Source organism: Lemur catta, chromosome 6 (assembly GCF_020740605.2).
Source record: "Lemur catta isolate mLemCat1 chromosome 6, mLemCat1.pri, whole genome shotgun sequence".
NCBI lineage: Eukaryota > Metazoa > Chordata > Mammalia > Primates > Lemuridae > Lemur > Lemur catta.
The window spans coordinates 89,631,796-89,644,527 of NC_059133.1; the positions used below are offsets into that span (position 1 = coordinate 89,631,796).

A 12,732-nucleotide genomic window follows, 5' to 3' on the forward strand; every position below is an offset into this window, starting at 1 on the left:
CTACACATGCAATAAAGGACTGATAACTAGAATCTATTTGGAACTCAGGAAAATCAGCAAGAAAAAATCAAAAAACCCTATCAAAAAGTGGGCAAAGGACATGAACAGAAATTTTTCAAAACAAGACAGAAGAATGGCCAACAAACATATGAAAAAATGCTCAACATCTCTAGTCATCAGGGAAATGCAAATTAAAACCACAATGAGATATCACTTAACTCCAGTGAGAATGGCCTTTATCAAAAAGTCCCATAACAACAAATGTTGGCATGGATGCAGAGAGACAGGAACACTCATACACTGCTGGTAGGACTGTGGAAAGCAATATAGAGATACCTTAAACACATACAAGTAGACCTACCATTTGACCCAGCAATCCCATTATTGGGCATCTACTCAAAAGAACAAAAGACATTCTATAACAAAGATATCTGCACCCGAATGTTTATAGCAGCACAATTCACAATTGCGAAGATGTGGAAACAACCCAAGTGCCCATCAATACATGAGTGGATTAATAAAATGTGGTATATGTATACCAGGGAGTACTACTCAGCTATAAGAAACAATGGTGATATAGCACCTCTTGTATTTTCCTGGAAAGAGTTGGAACCCATTCTACTAAGTGAAGTATCCCAAGAATGGAAAAATAAGCACCACATGTACTCACCATCAAATTGGTTTCACTGATCATCATCTAAGAGCACATTTAGGAATCACATCGATCAGGTGTCAGGCAGATGTGGGTCGGGGAGGGGATGGGTGTATACATATATAAAGAGTATGATGCGCATTGTCTAGGGGATGGACACGTTTGAAGCTCTGACTTGGGGGGTAGGGGGCAGGGGCAATATATGTAACCTAAACTTTTGTACCTCCACAATACGCTGAAATAAGAATAAAAAAAAATTGCCAAAAAAAAAAAAAAGTCCCAAAACAACCAATGCTGATGTGGATGCAGAGAGAAAGGAACACTTAGACACTGTTGGTGGAACTGTAAACTAGTGCAACCTCTGTGGAAAGTATACTGTTATGGAAATACCTTAAAGAACTGAAAGTAGACCTACCATTTGATTCAATAATCCCACTACTAGCTATTTATCCAAAGGGTAAAAAGACATTTTATAAAAAAGACACTTGCACTTGAATGTTTATAGCAGCACAATTTACAATTGTGTTAGATATGGAAACAACCCAAGTGCTCATCAATACATGAGTGGATTAATAAAATTTGACATTTGTATACCATGGAGTACTACTCAGCCATTAAAAAAATGGTGATCTAGTATCTTTTGTGACAACTTAGATGGAACTGGAGACCATTCTTCTCAGTGAAGTATTGCAAGAATGGAAAAACAAACAACACATGTACTCAATACTAAATTGAAACTAATTGATCAACACTTATGTTCACATATGGAAGTAAAACTCAATGGAAATCCAGTAGGTGGAAGGTGGGAGGAAGGGATGGGTAAATTCACACCTAATAGGTACAATGCACACTATCTGGGTGAAGGGCACACTTATAACTTTGACTCAAACTATACAAAAGCAAATTATGTAACCAAAACATGCGTACCCCATAATATTCTGAAATTTTAAAAACATGAAAGTTTTGCCCAACAATAATAATATTATTCTAAAAAACATATATATAAAATGAAAGATTAAAAGAATACCAATTATATCACAAGACACAACAAAAACAAAGAACCTGAATGGCATATTAACTTTCAGAATTATCTACCGGCCATTTTGGTGATCAAATTGAAATGTGTGTCTTCTGAAACTTTTCCAGAATCCCTTAGATTCTATATTCTAAAGAAACTTGGGGGATCCTCTACTGGTCCATAAGAATCCCAGCTGGACAACAGAGACCATATGCTTTGCAAATCCAGTTATTTCTAGTACCAGAACTGCAAATCCAGTTGTTTCTACAACTCAAAAATAATTAAAACCTCCAAACAAGACACAGGGCTCAAAAATAGAAGATGCTGAGCTTTTAATGTAAGGAGTTTAAAAACAACACTTGAGAGAGTAATATTTTGGCTGATAAGAGTCAGGAAAAATAAACTCAGTGATGCCTCCTTCTAAATCCATTTCTTCATCCAATATCTAGGGGAAAAAAAAAAACAGAGAAGGAAATAATTCAACCAAAGGTTGAAACCTAACATCTAATTCTGAGCTAGGATAGGATTTATGCTTTCTTCTCCTTAAAGAAAGGGAAGCAGTAGGAAATAAAGGAGAGGATACATCCTGGTTGCTTAGTGAGAAATAGTCTTGGTTGGGATGTTATCAATGGCCTGCGTGTGGTGGTTGGATCTGTCCTGTCTATCCCTGCATTGTCACTGCCTGGCACATTGTAGGCATTCAATAAACATGAGCTGATGTGCTCACTTTGGCAGCACATATAATCAATTAAACATTTGTTGAATGAATAAATAAATGAAATCAGGTGGCATATATAGAGAATTTATTCTGAGATGGCATGCTCTTTTATACACTATGGAGAAAGTAGACTATACTGTATGGCATTCTAACTATAAATTTGATACTATAGGTATAACAGATATAAACTATGAGACTGGACTGGAAGAATATAAGATGAAAGATACAGAAAGGATTTTAAGATAAGAGAGTCAGAGAAATGAAGAGGGGGTCATGTGACCAATACTTATTTAGGCCTTGGATTGTGGAGGTGAATTGAAAATGTCAGGTTAAAACATAATGGGATGCATGCACCTCAGGTCACAACTAAAGGTATCACAGCACTTCATAGCATTTTTGCAGTCATAATCATTTGTACAAAGATGGATTACTCTTTTACTACAATAGGTAGAAATTTTAGACTGTTGCTTAGAGGCCTGTTGGCCAGGCTGGGCCCTAGATTTGGTTTGACTTGAGTCTTGACTGCTACTCTGTTGCTTTTTCTCAAAAGATTATATAAATCCAGGACACATTCCTGGCTTCTCCTCGTCTATGAAAAAAAAAAGGAATTGTGAGACTTTTTACCTTCTTTGTATTTCTACAAGGATTTGATTTTTTTCCATAATATGTCTATATAATCTCCTTAATTATGCTCTTCAGTTAGTTGATTTCTCTCTTTAAAATGTCTTATAAGCACTATAAAACACTACCAATTATATTTTTAAGGTATTAGTATAAACTGGCTGTTAGACCAGGTCCGACCTGCTTACTGTAATAGTTTGTTGTATATGATATATGATAAATATGGAATAAATATATAGTTAGAATATATACTTGGAATATTTGTGTATATATTTGGAAAATATTAATATATGCTCAGAATATATATTTAGAATATACAGTATATGTATATTTGGAATACATGCATTTGAAATAAGTGAGGGGCAAGAAATTATTTATACAATGAGGAAAGATGTTTCAACTCATATTTGTTCATTTTAATAGAATCTTGTTACAGTTCTGTATCAAATTAACAAAATATTTTTGTACATGTATACATTTTTTAATCACCAAAAGTATTCAAATGTAAGCTTACTTGAAATATGGTATAGGAAATCTAAATTGTGTGGATGATCAATAGATGTAGGTACCTTTAATTCATCCATTTCCTCACTTATTTAATTTCTAACAAATATTTATTGAGTGCCTACTATCTATGTCAGAGTTGTTAACACTATAGACACAGTATTGAGCAGAATAAAACAAAAAAGTACCCTCTTTCAAAGAGTGGGCAAAATAGATAATAAAGATATATTAGTAAATTCATAGTATATGAGACAAAGACTACTGCTAAAGAGAATAATTAAATCAATGGAGAGTCCTAAAAATTTCTTGCAATCCTAAAGGCCTCTAATTCTTTAACCCTCTCTATGTATACATTAACCTACATAAATCAGTTGTTTTCGGGAGCTTTTGAAAACTATACATCTCATCTATTCACACTTACTGCCATTCAAGAAGCACTGATAAACGTTTACCAGAACCAACAGAAATAGTGTTCTTCCTTTACATAAGGTCAATTAGGTTATAATTATTTTATTAAAATGTAAATGAATATTATCAATAATTAATGACTTTCAGGAAGCATTACAAACTTTTATAATAATTCTATGGCACTTTGACACTATAAAAAGTTGAACATGTGAATATAGTAATTTCTGTTGTTCATTACACCATAGAAAACAATGGACATTAAAGAGTAAAAATACAAAAAATATAGAAATTAAGCAAATGAAACTTACTTGGTTGTCTGAGTTGACTTTCTAAAGGAGAACAAAGGAAAAATAGTAGAATTATAGAATCAACCAATTATTAAATTAAACCTAAAACTCACTTTCCCTTTTCTCTATAACCTTTATTTTCCTTTGAGAGGAGAGTAACAGAATTGGAGAATTTAAAGTTTGGGAGCAGCTTATGATCCTTTTTATAAAAGAGCTACACTTATTACAAGGTTTTCTTTCACCAGGCTGTTTAATTCTGGAAAAAAAAATATGACAAAATGTTCTACATAGCTCATTCTGCCATGACATGTTCTTTCACTATGAGTTTATGCAATCTTCTCTACTAACCTGTATAATTGCTCTTTAATTGTTTATCAAGTGACAGTGATGTCTCTTACCTGCCTGTCCCTTGCTCCATCTTTGTTGTATGTTCCTAGTTGTGATTTCAAATGACAGATTTACATTACTTTTGCCCGTTTCACAATGTACTCAGTGACTAATTTCAAATGAAAGTACATCTCTGCTCTGTCAATAAGTAGAACCTTTTTTTTTCCTTTACTTCTTATTTTTTCAACCTTTCATATTCTACTTTATTATCCTCTCTGGCAGGCATGGCTAGCCCAAGTTCTCTTCCTGTTTTTCTGTGCTAATAGAACTCTTATTTTATTTGGGGGAGCAATGTTCCCAGTGGTTCTCAACCGAGAGCATTTCAGAAATCTTTGCCAGCTGATGTAGCTGTCACAGTACTGGAGCACCCTGCCAATATTCGGTGAGTGGGCCAGGGCGGCTAGGTGTACAGCAATCAGAGGTCCAGGCCCCCAAACAGATATGGAGGAGCAAAAATATAGGAGCCTGCCTACCTCCAGACTTCCTGTTATATGAAAAAATGAAACTGCTATTTGTCTGAGCTACATTTAGTCAAGAATTCTATTAGATATAGCTGAACATATTTTTCAACTGGTAGCCCTCCAATCATGAACATCTGGCCTCTATTTCATATCATTCACCAGATAATGCAGCAAATCTCATGTTCCACGTATGGAAACAGATAACAGAAGAAAAAGAGATGACCAGGATCTCACCTTGCCCTTGCTGATGCTGGTCTTGCCAAACACCTGGGGGATTAGAGAATACAATGTAGAATGAGTACCTTCTCACTGCCTAGTCATCTTCCTTTTAGCAAATCCTAAGGCAACTTGATAATATGTCCTCTTCACTCTCAGGCAATGACTACAGCAAGTGACTGGAACATACAGAGGCTCTCCTCTGTTTACAACACTACAGCCGCATGTCATATATCTTCACAGCAAATATGTGGCATAGAATAAATATTCTGGCATGATATAAATATTCTTTTATGTTATTGATTTCTCATGGTTTAATAGGGGATATTATTTCATCAACTGTTTCGTGGATGTATAATAAGGCAGAATGGATTCTTCTTCATCATGGGCCCAATCCCACACTTACGAGTCTAAAGAAATAGAATAAGGGTTTAAAAAAAAAAAACTTTTACTTTTGGAATGATTTTAGATTTCAGAATGGTTGCAAAGATAGTACAGAATGTGCCTGTATACCTTTTCACCTTCTCCAGATAACTGTGACCCTCTGACATGTGGGTACAAAAGTCTGGCCTCCTTGCCCCAGAGGAAACTAACTCTGTGGAGCAATTTATGCTCCAGACTTCTCTCTATGCGTTATGCTACGCTAGTTTCCACGTGAGACCATACTTTTGCTTAGCTATATTCCTTACCTTACCCTGCTTCTTGAACTCTTCCCTATGGGAGAACTCCCAATAAATATTTTGAAAAACAGTCCCATTTCAAGCTTGGCTTCTGAAGAATCTGACCTAACACAGCACATCACTTTGAGTCCTTTTCCTCTACGTAACTCCTTCCCACCTCCACACGTAGGATCCAAGCCCCCTCCTCTCTCTACGCAACAGCAGAATGTAAAGGGGCAAGAAAAGAGACTACCCACTCATGGGGATCAAAGACAAGAAAAGACAAGCGGGGAGCAGTGGATAAAAAAAAATAAAATAGAAGGATTAGCCTGAGAAAGGATTCAGAGGGGAAGCTCTCTGCTCTCTGTATTGTTTGTTCTCAGCATCAGGGACTGAACCCCTAAGCCTTGGATGGAACTCACTCCCAAAACCCACCACCTTATGAAATCAGTACTGGCTAGATTGTGTTCCTTGAACTTGACATAAAAGATTGATAAAATATTCTCTGGGCTCTTGTACATAAGTCAGACGTTTTGGTGGCAAAATTTGGGGGGATACAATCGTATAAGGAAGGGGCTGAGGAATTCCGAGGAACTAATCAAATATGCTAAATAGAAACAACCACACAGATAAGAACAGATTTAGAGAGAGTAAGTCCACCAAACCATAACAGAAAAGCATTTCCAAAGGAGGAGGACGCACAACAGTGCCAACTGCAAGCTCGTCTTGACACTCATTGAGTTCACTGAAAACCCCGAAAGCTAGTTTTAAGAGAGATGGCATTGGAGACCAGACTGCTGTTGTTTGAAGAATAGTTACAAAGTGGATCCTACAAATGAAGGATATTTTTTCAAGACATTAGATAGTGAGTTGGTAACTAGCTAGCTTTAGGGTCAGGTAGAATTAGTTTTTCTTTTTAGATAAAGGAAGGTCTGATGAGAGGTAAAGGGCAGTTGCTCAGGGAAGTAGTAAAACTAGATGTGAATCAGAGAAAATCAAATATATACACAACCAAGCATCCTTGGAGGACAGAACCTACAATGATTGGCGCTAGCTTTCATTATATTGTGATAATGCATCTAGACGTAGTAATAGTTTTATTGTGTCATGTGTGATGCTAGGGCGCCACACTGTGGTGATTGTAGATATAGCGTCTATACTCATCCTTTTTGTAGATACCAATTGTAACCGTTTTCATGGTCCTTTTATTTTGTTCTCAACGTGACTTCTTAAGTTTCTTTTTGAGTAATATATAACACTAAAAGAGAATATTGATCAAATATACAATGAAAATTACAAAAAGGAATGGTAGGTAAAGTAACAAGAATCAAAAAATGGGTTATAAAACCTAAATACACGATTTCAAAACTTAGCTGAAAACTTTGAAATGACACCTGAGGTTAACTTATAAAATATATTAACTTTTGAATTATGTTTTATATTATTTCTATGTGAAAAAAGTGGTACAACTTTTTAAAGTGAGGAAATTCATAAGGATAGAGAAGTGCAAATGACATGTGTACAAAGGTTATCTTATCTCAAGCACTTTTTCATATTCATTCTAGTAACACAACATGTAATAGCTGCAAACCTAACTATGAAAAAGCCATCCGACTAAGTATACTTCATTTTTGCTCATTTAATTTGACCTCTTTAATCTCTTTCTATTTGATTCTAACAACTTAGTCATTCTATTAATCCTGCAGGTCCATGTGATATGTATCATTTGTTTGTATTATATAGTCTATCAGTAAAGTGTTGAATTTAGTACTTCTTTTACATACTATCTTACTAAGTATATATGAGCCTTACTTTCCCATGAAGATTGCCTGTTTCCTATGGGCAATGAGTAACATAACATATTTTTTTGGATCCTCTACATAATAGATATTCAATAAATACATACTTAATTTAAAATGAATAGATCAAAGGAGGATTATCGCTAAAATTCTATAGAAAAATGCCTCTTTGATCAAGTTAATTAAGATTCTAAAAATTCATTTTTATTGACAAAAGCGACAAATGTATTAATAGAAATTGTCCTTTGATTAATTCAGTTATTAGAAATTCTATTCAAAATAAACCAAATGTCTCCCTAAAATTTCAATACTACATGATTAAAATAATAAGGCAAGACACTTGGGATGGGTAAGAGGAATTTTAGAAATATTAATGTGTATTGGTTGTTAATCAGTACTATTGATTAAAATAGTGCTTTTTTTTTATTTCAGCATATTACAGGGGTACAAATGTTTAGGTTACATATATTGCCTTTGCCCCACCCAAGTCAGAGCTTCAAGCATGTTCATCCCCCAGACGGTGCACATTGTACCTATTAGGTGTGAATATGCCCATCCCTCCTCCTCCCTCCCATCAGCCCGACACCAGATGAATGTTGCCACTATATGTACACAAAAGTGTTGATCAGTTAATACCAATTTGATGGTGAGTACATGTGGTGCATGTTTTTCCATTCTTGTGATACTTCACTTAGTAGAATGGGCTCCAGCTCTGTCCAGGATAATACAAAAGATGCTAGATTTTGAGAATGGCTTTTATCAAAAAGTCCCAAAACAATAAATGTTGGCATAGATGCAGAAAGATAGGAACACTCATACACTGCTGGTGGGACTGCAAACTAGCACAACCTCTGTGGAAAATAATATGGAGATACCTCAAAGAACTACAACTAGAACTACAATTTGACCCAGCAATCCCATTACTGGGCATCTACCCAAAGGAAAAAAAAAAACATTTATAGCAGTACTATAAATGTTATAGCAGTAAATAGTACTATTAATTAAAATAAGTGACATCCTACATAATTGATAGAGAAATCAATAGACTTAAAGGACAAACATGAAATGAAATTATGGTTTAACAAATTATCTCTGGTGAGTTGCTATGTTGGAATTGGATATTGATATCTTAATCCAGTTCTGTTACCTCTTGTTTTCTATGCTCTAGGAATAGAAAAACGTGACTGAGGAAAGACAATCTAGTTGCTAACATGTCCACTCATCAAAACTTTACCATACCTGCCACCATATTAGACTTACCTTGGGCTTGAAGCTCTTGCTGGGCTGTGCTCAAAGCCAGGAGGGTAGCTAAAAGAAAGAAGGAAAGCATCTTTAAACCAAAATTTTACCCCCCTCTCTTCTGGAGAACTTTGGCGATCTCATTTATAGAGCTCACAGAGAACAATTACAGCATTGCTGCTAACAGGAACGGCTTCCAAAGTCTTTTATCTAATGAGGGTGCTTTAACCGGAACATTTCCTCTATATGACTTATCACCGATTTCATTGTGTTCTATGTTATTAAAATTGTCAAATGATAATGTGGCCTCTACTGTCTTACTTAACTGTGAGTAACAGTATACAGACTTATTCTGTGAGTAACAGAATACAAACAACGGAAGATTATGATAACACAAACGTAATTGCTTGATGATACGGAAACTATTTTGGGGAAGGATCTAGGAAGAACTTTCTGGTTTGTCAGTGGAGGAAAAACAAATCACTAAGGAGCACCAGAGAGACTCTATAATGGAGAGACTCACCTTAATGAATGATATCTAATTTAAGATTTAATTTAGTTCATAGAAAACTGATAAAAAGTGAAGATTTATGACACGTTATACATTCCCTTGGCAAAAATGTTGGAAGTTGTGGAAAGGGTCCAAGAGTGTGTGGTTAGGGGTGGCACTTTTTGCAGCACCTTGGAAGGGAAATTAGTTTCAACAGAAGGGAATTAGGGAGTAAAGAGAAAAAGTTGACTTTCTTGCAAAAACATGAAAAGTCAAATTCAATGATTTTTATGAATTCAGGACTTGGCTCTTCCATTTATTATCTATTTGAACTTCAGCATTAAAACTGAGAGAGTTGAACTAAATGCTCGCTGAAGACTTATCTTTATCTCACATGCTGGGTGTCTGAACAAAATTTCTAAAGGTAGAAACTTTATCAATTCTCAATGAAAAATTGCCCCCCCCCCAAGACCATTGTATAGGCATTAGAAAAATGCTTGACTGAGAGAACACAACCAAAAAGGAAAAACTACTGGGCACAGTGGCTCACGCCTGTAATCCTAGCACTCTGGGAGGCCGAAGCAGGAGAATTGCTTGAGGTCAGGAGTTCAAGATCAGCCTGAGCAAGAGTGAGACACCCCCTCCATCTCTACTAAAAATAGAAAAAATTAGCCAAGCCTAGTGACATACTCCTGTAGTCTCAACTACTTGGGAGGTTGAGGCAGGAGGACCACTTGAGTCCACGAGTCTGAGGTTGCTGTGAGCTAGGCTGACGCCACAGCACTCTAGCCCAGGCGACAGAGTGAGACTCTCTCGAAAAGAAAACAGAAAAGAAAAGAAAACTTTCCGTTTGTTCTAAGTAATTATTGTGTCATGTGTGATGCTAGGGCGCCACACTGTGGTGATTGTAGATATAGCTTCTATACTACTCACTTTATGCATCATCCTTTTTGTAGATATCAATTGTAACAGTTTTCATGGTCCTTTTATTTTGAATAGAATTATACAATAGAATATAAGAGTTAAGTGTTACCAGCCTGAGCAAGAGCGGGACTCCGTCTCTACTAAAAATAGAAAGAAATTATCTGGCCAACTAAAAAATATATATAGAAAAAATCAGCCGGGCATGGTGGCGCATGCCTGTAGTCCCAGCTACTCGGGAGGCTGAGGCAGAAGGATCGCTTAAGCCCAGGAGTTTGAGGTTACTGTGAGCTAGGCTAACACCATGGCACTCTAGCCTGGGCAACAGAGTGAGACTCTCTCTCAAAAAAAAAAAAAGAGTTAAGTGTTAATGTTCTGAATTCAGATGTAGTTTCAAAATCTGCCTTCATCATTTACTAGCTGTGTAATTTTTACAAACTAGTTAACCTCTCTAAGCTGCATTCTCCTCATCTATAAAAGAGAAAAAGTAATAATTAACTGGTAGAATTTTTGTGATAATTAAATAAGATTGCATGTACAAAGTGCTTATCTTGGCACATCATAAATGTTCCATAAATCCTAGTGATAATGCAGATGATAATAATGATATGGATATTCCTTAGAATGCATGCATTTCTTCTTTTGCATGTTTACTGCAGGATGAAACAGACATACTGACGGCATGTAATAGTATACAAGAGGTATGGGGCAAGTTGGTCAGACAGCCAAGCAGAAGGTTAAACCCAGAGACAGGATCCAAGGCAGTGGGGGCAGTGTGTTTCGAATGGGGGAGGGAGACACTGGCAGAGAAGAACCAGAGCTATTGCAGAGAGAAGGTAATGTTACCACCAATAGTCTTTTTATTTCTATCTTTTATACAAGGTAAGGGCAGAAATTAGAAGACAAGTAGAATAGTCAGTATCAAGGAGAGAGCTAAGAGCAGTATAGTATTAAGAGGAGGAGAGATTACGGTGGGACATAGCAGCACATTGCAGGGATGGCAGAGTAGGTGTAGGGAGCAGTGACCAGATGACCATTGTGCTATTTTTAGAAATAACACAAAAGTTGTCTCATGAGGGAACAGGGAACCAGATATTATAAACATCGTGGTTCCGCTACTGTCTTCTGTTAAGTCCTGTATTCTTATATTAATGTGGTCCTGGGGTGAATTTCTATAAATATATTATAGCTTTATCCAAATATCTACTTGGTTCTTTTGAATTTCTTTCCTATTCCAGATAGTATATTTATTGAGCATTTACATGCGGCATGCATTGTGCTAAGCAGTTTACCCCTACACTCAGTCCCTACAAGAAATGTCATGAGTATGTACCATTATTATTCCCATTTTGCAAGTGGGAATACTATGACCTCTTCAAGGTCACACAGCTAATGACCAGTGAGATTCATACTCAGGCAGTCTGAATTCAAAGCCCTCAGCATCTTAGCGCTGATTTTGGTTATGACTGAGTATTTGAATTAATTAATAGTGGATGTGAAAGAAGCTAGAAAGAGAAAAAGGAAAGAAAACTGGTGTTTATTAAGCAACTGCTATGTTGAGACAGCAAGGCACTACTACTCATTTAGTCTTTGTATAATAAAAACCATGTAAGATGGGTGAAGTTTACCCCATTTGATAGGTGAGAAAATTGAAGCTCAGCAAGGTTAGTTGCCCAAATTTATATGTTAACACACTATGTGGTAGTAGGACACCATCCAAAATAATCTGTGGCTTGTTAAACTCCTTTCTCTTCCTGCTGAACTCTTCACAGTTTTCCTCAGAGATAATCCAGACAACACTCTTCACTTTTCTGAATGAAAATACTAAGTAACTAGACTGTGGTTCTTTGGCCTGATTCACACAATTTGGATAGGAAGATTATTAGAACTTCAGTTTAGACAATTTTAAAAGCTGTATTCTTCAAAGCAGTATAAAGACAAGAAAACTAGTAGTAGAAGTTGGTGAAACCATCAGCTCACCTTGGCACTGTGTTTATCCAAAACCAACATCAAGTGCCTTTAACTATGAGAGCAGAGCTTGATTCCATATGGATTTTCATGAGTACTGGAATCTTCCATTTCAGATCTGAATCCTCAAAGCGCCAGCTCCTGAAATGTTACTTCTTCAAGGGCTCCATCTAGTGGTGCAAATTTGAGAAAGCGCAACATGCTATTCACGGGTAACCAAATGTGGGCTTCTAAACTGACATCTACCATTTGTGTTGTCTTTACAAAACAGTATTGTATCTAATGTATATGCAAAAATGTACCTATGGTATAATTAAAATTATCTCTCAATAGGTACAGCCCTTTTGTTCTCTCCTTTAAAAATCTACATTTTTATTAATCTCA

At 36.1% G+C, this 12,732-nt stretch overlaps 1 long non-coding RNA gene across 1 annotated transcript; it reads right to left on the bottom strand.

Annotated features, from left to right (window-relative positions):
• Positions 1–2,083: 2,083 nt before the first annotated feature.
• On the bottom strand, positions 2,084–9,073 carry LOC123639485. The gene is made up of 4 exons (XR_006735742.1): positions 8,991–9,073; positions 5,291–5,323; positions 4,230–4,250; positions 2,084–2,115 (listed from the first exon to the last, which is right to left on the bottom strand). It is a non-coding gene; the product is annotated as an uncharacterized LOC123639485 (long non-coding RNA).
• Positions 9,074–12,732: the final 3,659 nt, after the last annotated feature.